The sequence below is a fragment of the Corvus cornix genome, chromosome 5 (assembly GCF_000738735.6).
Source record: "Corvus cornix cornix isolate S_Up_H32 chromosome 5, ASM73873v5, whole genome shotgun sequence".
Lineage (NCBI taxonomy): Eukaryota > Metazoa > Chordata > Aves > Passeriformes > Corvidae > Corvus > Corvus cornix.
Window position 1 is genome coordinate 33,783,074 of NC_046335.1, and position 14,488 is coordinate 33,797,561.

General features: G+C 41.5%; 1 protein-coding gene across 3 annotated transcripts in view; it reads left to right on the plus strand.

Annotated features, from left to right (window-relative positions):
* The window catches only part of RAD51B (RAD51 paralog B), a 423,923-nt gene that overhangs the window by 334,664 nt on the left and 74,771 nt on the right, over positions 1-14,488 (plus strand). The window contains exon 11 of one of the 3 annotated variants that reach the window (XR_002273163.2): positions 2,634-2,720. The exons of the other annotated variants lie outside the window; for them this stretch is intronic. The gene's annotated coding sequence lies outside the window, so the exon portion shown is untranslated. The remainder of the gene's footprint in view (positions 1-2,633; positions 2,721-14,488) is intronic. 3 annotated transcript variants of the gene reach the window in all.

Genomic DNA, 14,488 nt, shown 5'->3' on the forward strand with positions numbered 1-14,488 from the left:
TAGCCTGTTTCTTTTCCCTCCCAGCAGAGAGCAGTTGATCACCTTGATTCCCTCCATAAGGGATCCTTACTCCATGTCAACATACAGGACTGCAGAGCAGCATACACATCTAGGGTGGGACCTAGAACTATACTCCTTCTTCTCATCTTTGGTCTTTCTCCTAGGAGTCAGTGGTCCAACATGAGATTAACTAGGGAGAACCACCTGAAACCTTTGTCACTGATGTCAGCAGAGAAGTCCCGGAGTGAATGGTCAGAGGCAATACATCATTCCTGTCCCTAGTCTTCCTCTGCCTGACTGAGTGACCATGAAGCATCAGACAGTGGGGAAGCTTGTGCGGCTGCTTATCCCTTATGTGTTTTGTAGTTAGATCCCAGCATTCTTAGGGCTTTTTATTTTTGAGCAACACTAATTTACAGGCGGAACAGAATAAAAAACTTGGATCATGCAACCCTGGTTTGTTTTCGCTATGTTTTCTGCATCTATTGAATAATTCCTGGCAAAGGAGGGTGATAAGGAGTTAATGGATAGCTGTGTTTGTAAGCACAGAAGCACGCACCACTACACCTGCAATACCAGAAAACATCTACAACAAAGTTGCAGACACATGAAAGGCCAGGCAGTGACCTTCAAAGGAAGTACATGGATTGAGACTAGTGCAGAGATAGGCATGGAATCGCCCCTGTTATCCTAGGGAGCAGGAAGCATCTGGATATATCAATGTGCCCTAAGTGATCTGTTGAGGAGTTTAAGCTCATTTTTGAATGTGTTTGGTCATTTTGACATTTGGAGTTGCTCTTGCCTTATTATTGATGGACAGGTAGAGCTAGTTACCCCATGATTGTTGCAGTTGTCTTACACCTTCCATTATAAAATCCTGTTTTCATCTAATTATAATTTACCATAGCATTTGAGCCAAAAAGACTAAAATAAGGGACTTGTTTCTGAATGGTTTTGATAGAAAATTTCTTCAAAAAGTTTGTAGTCTGTTATGAAGAAAGTGGTTGTTCTACAAGTGATGGAAAGCAATTCTTTTCTAGGAAGCTCTACGGCCTCCATTTTTGGGCACGGATTGCACATTTTTGATGGATGAATGGGGTATTAGGAGAAAAAAAGGGAAAGGAGTTTTATTTTCACATAAAAATTTACCACAGTCACATTCTAGGCATGCTCCAGCAAATGGCTGAGTCCATTTTCTTTTGAAATTCCTTTTCCTAACCTTTAAGAACTGTTGAGTCACTCTAAGGCAGTATTAGGACACAAGAAATGAATGTGTGTCCCCAGTTTCACAGTACCTGTCTGGGCCTCTTGAAGGAACTGGAATGGAAAGCAGTGAGCAGTAGAATCATGGCAGTGATGAGCTGGGAACCTGTTGAAGCAGAAGACTGTGGAAGTAATAGCCATGATGAGGTTTAAAATTGGTGTGGCATAAGAGGAGATCCGTGTAGGAAGATATGGCTTAAAGGAACTCTCCCGACCTTAAATATATGCTGAGGTTTTTGAATCTTGCTATATTTCACTGTTGCATAGCAATTGGCTGACAAGATATTTGCCTCATTTCCCTCTTACCTTTAGAAAGAACAGTGTGCTTCCTATTTGTGCATACAGTTAAAAGTATACACCTCAGATCTAAAGCTACCCAAACCCTAAAAATACCGGCATTTTTCTATGATGGAATGCAATTTGACATTTTAAATTAGTAAGTGTTTGACAACACTAAACCAAAACTTGGTATTTTGGCTCTGGGATTTGATGTCTAATACAACTGAAACTCAGTAAATTTTGGGGGGAAATGCCATGTATGGCAACAAGTCCCAATGCTGATGTCTATTCTGTGAAAATATTAAGGGCATCTCATTATCAATCCTCTGAAGAAAGCAGTTCAGTAGTTCTGTCCAGAGCAAGGAGGACTTTTGCTGAACTACAAGGCAAGAATTATGTCTCAATAACAATTTAAATTTTAACCATCTCTTGGGTAAAATTTTATCTCTTTCTTCAGTACAAATGAGTTCATGGTAAGGACATCTTTTTACTTTCTCTCCCTGAGTTTCTTTAAACTTTTGGAGTGCTTGTGAATGTAATTTGAGTTCGACCTATTCCTAGCAATCACAGAACTTGCTTCAAAACTCTGGCTGTTCTGAAAATGCTCTGTTTTGATATTGGCAGCATTTAAGCCCTTCTCATTTCCTCCCTAAAACTGGAAACTACCTCTTGATTTGTAAAGGGTAAGGAGTGGCCTAAACGATAAAATTGTCTTAAGAGACTATAACATTTATCATGAGATGGAGTTCTATTAGCATGTAAAATTTTCTTTAGCTTGATTGCATCTCGAAGTTTACCAGAACGTACTCAAATAATTTCTAGTTCTAAGAAGTGTGTAGACCTCAGTTTTGCATATGGCCATCTCTCCAAACCACAAGTCACTAAAGAATGTCAGTGTGATGTTTGGCAAGTTAAAGGAGGGCAGCACTCCTAAAGCAGGCTTGTGGTTTTATCCCTGCAGTAAGAAGACTCAAATGTTAGAGAGATTATTTTCTTTCACATGTATTATAATTTATTTTTTTCCACAGTCTGTAGTAGAAGCACCTGTGTAACCTTGTTTAACTGCCTTCACACATTTTTCTTTCCCTCAGCTAATATTCTGCCAAAGTGACAAACTTTCCTCACTTTGAACTGCAGAACACCATGAAAGCCAGCATTTCTCAGCCTTGTCCAATACTGTAAGTCTTCTATGCACTGTTCATTGGGAGCTGTCATTTTATTAATGCTGTAAGAACATGACTGCTATAAAACAGGAGTATATCTTAGAGAGAAGCTGTTACAACTTGCTAAAGTTTAAAAAAAAAAAAAGAAAAGAAAAAAAAAGAAAAAATAAAAGGTTGATGCTTATAAGGACCTACTGTTTGCTTAGGCCTGAGTCTTTCCCGAGAGTGGATCATTCCAGATAACTTGCTGCTGCTCTTTGATTAAGAATGTTTTCTCCAGCAGAGGCCATGAGGGTCATACATGCATAGACTAGAATTCAGTGTTAACAGGAGGAGCTTGCAATTATGTTTCCTTACCTTTATGTTGATTAAAAAAGCAAACAACCTTTTAAGTCCTTCCTCATTGTCTGGGGACCTGAAGGATGTTCATTCAATTTTTGGCGTCTCCGGTCATTCTGATAATGAGAATGCTAGTTAGGCTGGGGTATTTGAAACCTGCATGTAAGTTCACCAAGGACAAGAGAGGCCTGAGACTTGTCACATATTTAATTTCTGCTCTCTGGGACACTACAGAAAAATTATTATAATCACCATTTGCACCCGAACCAAGGAATCTTGTCTCCATTCCAGTTGATTTTCCACTCACAAGAATCTATCCTTTTCCATCACAACAGTGATGGTAGTTCACAGCAAATGATCTGCTATGTGGGTAAGTGGCATTCAGTTCCTCACTTGTTTCTTTCTGCCATCTGGTGCCATTGCTTTGCTATCTGTTTCTTCTTATCCAGCCTAACAGAGCTCACTGTCCCTGGAACAGCCTAGAATTGATTTCAAAGAAATTCAGGTCTGTGAAAAGATAGGTACAAATCCCAAAGAGGAGGCAATTAGTAGCTTCTTTTAGTAGTCTTCTTTGGAGTCCAAAGTACCTGCCTTCCAGTGACCAAAAAGTCTTACTTTTACAGTGAGCAGCCTTTTTGTTAAAGGTCTTACTAACATAGGGAATGGAATTTGTTAAAATACTAATTTTATTTCCATATGATCACTTTAAACATGAGCCAACTCTATGTTTTCCTGAGAGCCAATGAGGCTTGAGATTTTTTTTTAATTAAAAGTCAGCAAAGGTGGGGGTTTTATTTCCTTTCCCGTCAAATGCATTTGAAGCACCTCTGTCTCCAGCTGGCTGTGGGAGCAGAGCCAGCCCATAATGGTTTCAAGCCCAGTGTGTGCATAGGAGAAAGGGTTTTCACCTGATTGATGACTATGAAAGTGCTTGCAGTGCAGACTGCTGAAGCTAGTAACACTGGAGTTGTTTAGAAGATAAGAGAGAGGAGGTGGCTGTATTTTTGAAAAGCTGGCAATGCTTCCCAGTCAAGTGCAGTAAATGGCACATGAAGGGTCTCATTTCATCAGCTTGTGGGCACTCTGCTCCATGAAACCCTTTGAAATGGTTGCCAGAGGTTGAAGCTGAGATTGGTTGAACTTTCTTGGTGTCCTGTTCACTGGCCTTATAGCCATTCCTTCAGCTACGCTGTCAAAAGTTTTGTTACTGGGCCTATCTATCCTTTAGTACTTTGTATGAGGAGGTCTGAATATTATTGTTCACCATGTATTACTTAAAAATGCAAAGAAGTGTGACATCGAAATACCTTCCACAATTGTGGCATCCTTTCCAACTTTACGTAAGATTTACTTCTTTCCAGGCCTCACATTGCTCCAGTTTTAGCATGGATTTCTTAGGAAACTCATAGTATCTTATCTCTACCTGATCCATCGCACAATGGCCACATCATCATTTCCTTAGGTATGATAACATTTTTGGCCGGAGTGACTTAATCTTTGCTTTAGGGCCTTGTGATGTTGCAATCATCTTTACAGCACCTCTCTAGTGGGTATGTTCCAGCAGTATGCTGTGGAGGAGAAGAGGAAACATCTTTGTAAAAGAGTCTGCTCTCAGTCATCATGTGGGTAGAAGTGAAGTGTATTACGTTCAAGGTTCATGGCTTAGAGGAGCAGGAAAGAGGATAGATTGTTAAGCAGAATGTGAAATGGCCTCAGGATTGCACTTTGGAGGAGTTGACTACTTTTTGAGTGGGGAGGACAAGACATCCTCAGGACCACTTAAAAGTACAAATAAGGTAGAGGAAATACAGAGACTAGAAAGAGGGGAAGGAGACTGAGGAAAGAGTGAAGGGCAAAGTGGCACACCTCTTGGGGTGTGTGTCTGTAAAAATGGGGCTGGGTATTTGCGAACGTGCTCGTCTGTGGGTTTTCAGGTTCCTGCCTCTCACCAGCTCAGAAGCTGCATGCATGGCCTATTTAATGATAGATTAATGTTTCCATGTGGAACCATAAAGTGCAGACATGCTTGAAGATGGGCAGGTGGCAGGAGAAATGATCCAAGCTTTATGAAAAGCCAAAAATTCAGGAAGACAGACGTTTGGTTTCAGTTCTGGGCAGATGCTCAGGTCAAGTCTTATTTTGTCCAAACCACTTCCCCTACCCTTAGGCATGATATTTTCAGAGTGAAAGGACAGGCAAAGCCCAGGGAGATTCCAGAGCATGGCTTGTTTGCAGCTGGCTGGACATGGAATTCATCAGGAACAAAGCAAGACTCGCTCTTCTCCTGCGGATATGGAGAGAACTTGGATTTGTGCACGCACACAGAAGCATGCACACGCATGTGTGCGCACACACCAGAACAAACCAGTTCTTCCCTGTCTGGTGGGGAGGCTTCAGTTACAGTATCTGAAGCCAGAGATTTCATTTAAGCCATTTGGACCCATTCGGACTCTGAGTGCTGTAGCCTTGCCTGCCTCCTTCCTCTCTTAGCTCCCAGCCAGAAAAATCCTCCCCCTCGCTGCCCTCCCTTTCCAGCACACACAACACAGAAAGCAAAAACCGACCCAAGCTTGCCTTTGCAGCTGGGACTTATCAGCCAGAACACACACATGTAGGTCATCCATGGGAACTCAGCAAAGTGTTGGATCAACAAGAGCACTGGGGGGGGGGGGGGGAATGCAGGGCAGCGGGAGGAGCAGGGATGGAATCTTTTTTTATCATTATTATTATTTTTGTTATTGTCTGCTTTTTTAGAAAGGAAAAGGAAGAAAGATTACAGCAGCTTTTCTGTTAAATGAAAAGATTAGCATGCCGTGGATGCTTTGCAGGGGCGTGATGAGATTTGCAGCAGATGAGTTGGTTGCTAGGCAATGCTAATGAAAAGCAGGCTTTCAAAACTTCTGTGCTGTGTGGCCCCAAAAGTTATCTAGCCTCCCTCCTGCAGCCTTCACTCTCCCCAGCTATCCCCTCCCTCCCCATGCAACCTCCCAAATATTTATAAAATCCTCACCAGGAACAAGAAAGATAGATGCTGGAGTGGACTTTTGACAACTCTCTCTTCCTGAGCTACCCAGGAGATACACATACACACACACAAGTTTGCTGATTTTCTTTTCCTCCTTAGAAAGGTAAAAAACAAAACAAAACAAAACAAAACGACGCACCACCCCCAAACCAAAAAAAAAAAAAAAAAAAAAGCAAACAAAAAAAAGGAGAGAAGAAGAAAAGTTAGCAGTGGCTTCCAAAGCAGCTCGGTCTCCAATTTCAGAGTTCAGTCAGAGTTTAGGGTTGGCATGTGTGTGCGTGTGCGTGTTGGGGGTAGGTACGTGTTTGTTTTTGATTTCTCTCCATGCGTTTTCAAGCTGGGCTCCAGCTCTTCCCCTCCTCACATCCTGCTGCAAGCCTCCTTTCCCTTTCAAGGCCTTCTGACACAATGAGCTTATTTTCCCATGCTCCCTGTGAAAGCCGGGGTATGTGCGTGAAAGCTGCAGCCTCAGAGGACTCTTTTAAATACAGGAATTGAACATTGCTGAAGTTACAGACAGGGTTTCTGCTATTTTTACAAATGACCCATGTCTTGCTCCCCTTCTCAGAAGTATCAGCATTCTTAGATATCTTACCATCTGTCTCTCTCAACTGTTTTTTTAAGTGAATTTAATGTTGGTATGACAGCATTGAAGACTGGTATTTACTGCTTGCTCCACATTCTCCTTACTGCTGTGGCTTCTGTGCCTCAATCCTAAGGCAAAGTCCTTTCATGTGAGCAAAAAAGGATATTTCCAAGGTCAGTTCTAGGCTAAAACTGTCAAAGAGGCATCATTTAACAAGATCTAATTCTAAATAATCCAATAGAGTAATATAGTCCTGTCATGAAAAAGCAGAAGGTTACAAATTTCAAAGTTACTGAGCTATCTTGGGCCTGTAGATTGGGCAGGGAACCTGCAGAAGCAGAGCCTCACTGCACTGCCCACTTTGAGATGCAATATATCACATTGGATGTAAAGTCTCCCTGCAATACCGGTGTTTATTTTTAATGAATGCTTCTGGGGAGGTAAGAGGTTAGCATGAATTGGAAACAGAATTTAAGATTACTGTGGAGAGTGAATACGAGCCTCATATGGTGGTCCCATATAGTCCAAGTTTGACAGTTAATGATCTTGGTTGAGGTCTGCAGAAGTCAGTGGCACCTGGCCTAGTGAAAACAAGAGCTTGTGGGGGCAATGTGGGATTGTTTTGTTTTGTTTTGTTTTGTTTTGTTTTGTTTTGTTTTGAAACATGCTGGAGAAGTTTTGTTTTGCCTGGACTCTTTCTCACTGATGCCAGTATCAACTGTTAATCAATAAGAAATTCCTTGGGCAGACAAATTTTGTGGGGCTGCTGCAGTAACCTCTTTATACCATATTTCAGATGGCAGAGGCCTATATGTTCTTTCTTTTTCATTTTCTTCTTTTTTTCTACCATCAACCCTGTTTTAGTCAGTACAGTGTGGATAGGTGATATATTAAGCCAACGTCCTAATCATATGTGGTCATTGAAAATCTCAAGGCATTCCCTCCAGAAGTTAATCTTTCAGTTATCAGTTAGGGGAATTCAATTCTGCTTCCATAAATTCTCTTGCTGTTTCAATTAAATAGGGATGGCAAATTTCTAAATGCTTGGGAATACAGGCAGCTGCTGTGTGCAGACTCTGGGATGACTATTCAGGTAACACTCTATTATTTGAAGTAAGAAATTTGGCCCTGCAGGATATGTTACTGGATGTGTTAGGAAATGTGGTAAGGGCAAATCAACCATGTGCCCTCCTTCCTGTCCTTTGTCATGCCAAGCAAAATGCCTGGACGGTACAGTTTTGAAACCTGTCTCTGGGCATTCCAAGTCTGTACAGACATGCCTGCAAGGTATTGTTGGGAATTAGAAAGGGAAACTTATTTGTCATGTTTTTCCTAAGCTGTTGTTTAGTGCTGTCCATATTGCTAACTGCTGCCCCAGCTCCATTTCATTTGTGGATATAGGCATTCCCCTGTGTGGCTTGGTCCTCTCTACTTTGATATTTTCTATAATAAAAAGTGATGTACAGATTGAAAATAGGGGCATCTCTGAAAAAAAAATTATCTGATGTTCTACACTCTGAAATCAAACCCCTACGCGTGCCTTTCCCACAGGGTTTTGCTTCCACCAGAGTGGTGTCCCAAAGCCTTGCAGGCGCACACTGTCTGGAGTCACTCCTTATATGGCATGTCTTAGCAGGTGACCAAAGTGCTACCAAAAGACTTTGTTTTGTGATGTGAACAGAATTACATAATGAATGTAAAAGACGGCCACCTTTCATTCACATGTGTAAAAGCATTTTTTGCTTTTACACTAGCAACTACTGAATTTTGACCAGTCAGGTCTTACCAACATGCTGGTCATTAAGGAACACATTTGATGGCCACCTCTCTGGCCACTGTGCATGCTACAGCTTGTACTCACATACGCAAGAATTCATAAAAAAATGCTAACCCCTTCAAGAAAAAGGAGCCAGACCATGTGATTTACCTGCATTACATGTGGGAGATCAAGTTGGGATAAATCAGGTGAAACATTTTATCCTGTAGGCTTTGATTTGTTTAAAGAGTAGCTGAGACATTTCAAATGTGTGGCTGAAAGCACTCCAAATAGGAAACTTTCCGTCACATAAGACTTGCCTGTGTGCCCACTGGAGTCAGTGGACGTTCTAGGGAGTAAGATAGGGTGCATAACAATTTGGGGGTAAGTACTGGCAGACCTACACAAGCAGAGCAGTATTTGCTGATCGAGAGATAGCAAAACATACAATTTTTCCCTAAAGAAATGCTGTGTCACTGAAATTTGCTTTGGATTTATGGTTCCATGACTGCCACTACCATCCCTACAGATTGTTTGGAGAAGGTCCTCTGCAGATTCACATACACTCAATTGATCATGAATGAAGCTAAGAGCAGTTATTAATCTTACTGCCTGGTTGCACTCTAAACCGCCTTCTAATCCTGCCTCTGTTCTCTTAGACAAAGAATGCAGTGAGATGAAGGCAGGATCAATGCCAGCATGGAGCTGCCCTTTTTAGTAGTTGTTGTGGCAGGGTTTTACACATCAGCAACAGTGAGTAGTTCCCAGTGTACTGGGGGAGAAGGGAGTAGAGATGAATTTAAAGGGTCAGATGTTGTGCTCCTGAAGGGATGGCAGAGTCCCATCCTGACTCTTGGTCTCTGGTGAATTTTTCAGTTCCTTGTATTTAATGACTGACCTAATGAGACATTACAGCCCTACTGCCCTTTGGAGATCCATGTAGAGCTCAACACAAGCTAAGAAAGGGTGCATTGTGTCTTTGATCCAATGGGCAGTATTTCACAGGCTGGCAGATTTAATAAAATCTCAGAGGAACCTCAGCTCATTTTTTAAGAGGCTTAACATTGAGTTAAAAGTTCCCTTTACTCCTGCATTGTTGGAGACCATTCCCTTCTTGTGTGCTGCCAGAGGACCTGCAGGGAACTGGGGCTTCATGAGACCAGATTGGATGTAAGCAGCTGGTTGAGACTGGTTAGAAATCTGCAGGAGGAATAGCGGGATGCAAGAAGCTTTCTAAGCCTTTTTTGTTTCTCAGTCTTTGAAGTCATCCAGTGCCTCACATGCAGCATGACAACTTTGCTCCACACCTGAAAGGAAAGCCAAGCTACTGATAAGGCCTTTTGATCAGTAATTTTGAGCTGCATGACATGAAAAACTGTGTAATGCCAGTACTTCTAGTAATGTTATTTGTCCCACCATCGACACTAAGGTATCCAACTGACTTGGCAACTAGAAATATGAACAAGTCACTATCACAAAGTCCTCCCCTGATACAATGTTTATGGATATAGCCAGAAAGCAAGTATGAAGGTGGAGAATATCTTACAGATTGATAAATAGATCCTTGGAGCTTCAGATAGTGCCATAGTTTCTTGTTCAAAGCTGCTAATCTAATGAAAAAATGCAAAAGGTGTGAACAGCAGGGAGCCAGGCAGGCTGGCATAGATTCCTCGAGCAACAAGCTTTCTTTGACGTTCAGTGCTGAGAACTTGGGAACTTTTGCACCAGGAAGCAAATTGCACTGTGCCATTTTGGAGTGCAGGTCTAGAGCAGGTCAAAATCTGAAAACTGATGATTCCAAGAACTGCAGAGTTTGTTTTTGGACATCTAAACACTTTAACCACTACTCTGCTCACTTCTGTTATTGTTATAGAAGTGCTGATTGTGGACTGGATGGGTAATTTCGCAGCAAGAGTTCCAGTGAGCCATATGTTCATCCTTCAGTCTAAATTTATATAGGACAACCATTGCTAGGAAAATTTTAGTGATTAGTTTAGGGGGGCAAAAGGATTCTGCTTAGATTTTCAAAAATGCAGGGTAAATATTTCCAAAGTACCAAGCACTCAAATACTACCCTTTTTTGAGAAATGAAGTATAGGTTGTGTGGTATTTCAGTCACCAGTAACTCGAAAGTAGAAACCTTTGTGATCTCAGAAGTTCACTGCTAGGTTACTGCCCACTCCCATGGATATGGCAGGCTGCTGGAGTTTTGCATTTGCAGCAAAAATGGAACCTCCACCTAAGGATCAGTAGTTAAAATTTTTATTGTCATTGATTGAAGTTTGGCCTTCCTGGTCAATAAAGGTTCATTCTGTAAGAAGCTTTAACATGAGCAATTAGTCAAAATTGGCACCTGAAATGATTAGAGATGGGAAAGAGAATGCTCCAAACCCTGCTTTATAAGAACTTTTGCCAATGTATACATCTCCTATAAAATAGCAGCTGAGGCCCCCCAATTATTGATTCTTGTAAGATCCAGCAGAACCACGCTCCCTTCCTGTTGGCAGATGCAGATCCTGCAGAGATGAACAAAATACAGTCTCCACAGATATTTTAAGATAACTCCTTTCTTGAGAGAAGACAGCAAAGGGGAACAAATGCTTTCAGGAAGAAGAAATTGCTGTTTGGAACTGATATGTCTAGGAGCACTGTTGAATATCAAGAGAAAACAAAGTTAAATGAACTATCGCAAAGGAAGAGGCAGTCATGTAAAAGGCAAAGATGATTTGTGAGATTTCGCAATACCCTCCCAAGGGGAGCAAGCTTTTGCTTGAGACATTTAAAATTAGATTGGACAGAGCAATGGAAATTCAGTGTATGAGCACCCCATGGGACAGAATGGGATAAGCCACTGGGTCTCCCTTTGCGTGTTCCCTTACTCTTTTGTAACTCTTCCTGAAGACCTCCATTCCAAATATTAATTTGTTTTCCCCAGATACCCATCCTGGTTTTCTGTTCCTCCCCTTTTCCACTTTAAGAAAGGAGCTGTGTTTGATTCATGGTGTCAGCTATCTTCCAAGCTCCGATCCAGTCCCAGGGGTGGGAGCTCATGGGACTGATGAGGGTAGGAGTGATCAACTGCAGACTTTCCTGTTGCTGAGCTTGCTGCAGGCCTGACCGTTTTTAAGACCTCAACAGATGTTTCTGCTTAGAAACTATTGGCATCTTTATGGACTGTTTTTTCCATTCTTCCCTCCCGGCCCATGTCCAAGCAGCAATGAATTATGTAAGACTACATTCTAGCCTCTTCTTTATTATTATTTCTGTAGACGCATCTCTAAGAAGTACATCTACAGTTCTCTCTTTACCTAGTTTTAGATGTGTCAGCTTTCTCTTTGACCAAAACACCCAGCTACCCTTAAAAACACTTATGTGCCTTTTTGTCATCTTTCAGACACAGATGCCAAAAATACAAACACTACAATCCCAACTCGTGGCTTCAGATTCAAGACGTCTCTCACTTTTCATACTGTGGTTTCAATCAATATGCCTTTTACTTAAAAGTTAACCCCTTGCTATGGAGCTGCCTGTATTTGTCTCTTACTGCTGGTACTTAGCAAACAGTAATTAATAATACGTAATGGAAGGAAATCTAGAAACTGCTGCTGGAGCTCAAAATGGCTCCAACAAGCATCAGCCCTACCTGGTTTAGTGGTTTAGCTGTCAGTTATTAGAAATGAACACGTTTCAGATGGTCTTGAGTAGAATAAAAGCACTGAGCTGGTTTATTTGCACTGTTGAGAAGCACTCGTAATCCTGCAAAATACATGGTGTAATGTGTGCAGGGCACCTGATGCAGTCTGGATAGTCTTAACCCTTTACCACTGTACAGCAAAACTTCAAAGCTCGAAACTGGCTAGATTAAGTCTCTTAAATAGATGATGTAAGTAATATGTGCAATACCACATGCAGATTACTTTAACTCAGAAGACAGACAAACTTTCTGCATTGGAAAATTTGGCAGACTACTACTTAATTTCAGATGAACTATAGTAGCAAAAATAAACTATTTCCTTCTTTGGGAACACACTACTAGAAGGAGACAGAGTAGTTTAGCCAGTGTGCCACAGCCAAATGTGGGATTTTCATGCAGGCCTATGTTTAGTTATTACAGCAAAGGGTTGCTGTAAATCCTCTTGGTGCACTTAGCAACTGAATTCCCACTGGAAGAAAAGCACATCTTTTCCAGTGTAATACTCTCATTGTTCACCACCTCAAACTCTTTCTGTGATTGTGCTGCTCTGACAAGGTGAAATGTCATTGCAAGTGGTCCTCTTTGCATTTTACCCTTTCAGCAATCTAGTGCTGCTGATATAAAGTTACTGAGTAGATGACTTCTTTTTATTTGCAGTATATGTAAACTTCTTCAGTAACAGCCAAGCAATTACATGTTGTCCTACTCAGGTGCCTCTGCCCTGGTTTTGCAGGACTAGGAGGGCTAAAAAAAGACTCAGTCCTTTCTTGGTACCTTGTCTGAGACTGCCCAGCAAGAGAGGCAGTGGTACTGGTGGATGTGATGTGGCTTTGGATCATGGAGACAAGCAGGACTGGTTATCTGGCCACTGGAGTCCCACTCTAAACAGAGCAGAGTGCAGTATTGTCAATGCAGGTGCTGGATGTGCCTCAGCTGGCCTGTGTGGCTCACAAGAGCCCTCACTGAAGTACCCTGCATTTTTTCTCCTGAAAGTAGAGTGCTGAATCTCACATGGTGAGAACTGAAATATATACAGTAGGAGACTATGAGTTAAATTGCCCCATCTTTTTCTGACTTTCAGTAGATAACCATACAATAAGGATTGTGAGGTCAACCAGTTCAGCATCTTTTTTCAGCATCTTTTCTCATTTGTGTGAGAATTATATACAGCAGGCATTATGGTAAACAAGGATTTTTTAAAGGCTTTTAAATATTTATTTACTGGAAGATAAAGCGTTACTAATGGGAGCAGGTATTTCCCCGGATTTGAACAGGGATTGCCACTGCAATTGTCAACGTTTTGTTGACTAATGTAAAGAAGACACAAATTCTGTGCCCTAATGTTCAGAGAGCTTGACATTGCACAAATGTTGTATATCTTTGTTGTACATCTTTTCTGTACATCCTTACTTGCTGCCTGGTTTTGCTGTTACTGTTAAGACCTGGTGCTCTACTGGTGAAAATTCACCACAGACTGAAGAAATAAGATCTAAACTCAGGAATTCCTGTGCTTGCTCCTTTACACCTTGCTGTTTACCTTAGGAGAGTTTAATTCACTTTAGGATCCAGGAGAGCTATGAGCCAAGCTTTGAGCCATTATCCACTAAAAAAATCTGCAGTAATAGCAAATGGAGCATGTAAGCTGCCTTGCCAAGGAGCTTGATGCTCTGTTTTCTCAGAGGTCTCTGTGCTGAAGGTCTCCCCAGATCTCTCCCTGTTAAATATGAAATCTCTTAGCTCCCCAGAGCCCATGCCTGACCCCCTGGCTAATGGCTTTTTGCCAGTCTTTTTTTGTATGTTATATTGTTGGCTGACACTACATTTTTACAGTTCAGTTTTGTTTCTCATGGTCTTAAAAGAGGCCATTTTAATTTCAATAAATATATCTCTTTGCCCAGTACACAGTATTCTCCTGGCAGCTTGGTGCTCACAGACTATAGGGAGCTGTAAACAACACTGTTTATACTTTCTGCTGATACCAGAACATTAGCATATAAATAGGGGAGAGATTTAAACAGGCTAAAACAACTCCAGCCTGGCCTATTGGGAAGGGCGGACAATCTGCTTTTCACTCTCCTTGCCAAGGATGTCAACTTTTCTGTGGGACTATTGCAAGAATGAAGGGTTTAAAGAGATGGGAAGCTTTTATCTGACAAAAGAGAGGTCGATGAGCCTTAGAAATGCAGAAATACACTGAATAACAGTCTGCCTGTTGGGATTTCCTTGTAAGCCCTGTTGGTGTTAGTGTGGGCATGTGGAGGGAGGGGAATTACTTAAAAATTACCACAGAGCTGTTGGATAAGAACTTCCTTTAAATGGAACTTGCAGCAAAGTGCCAAAAATATAATTACACCTGCAATGAGGATATTACTTTAGAAGAAGT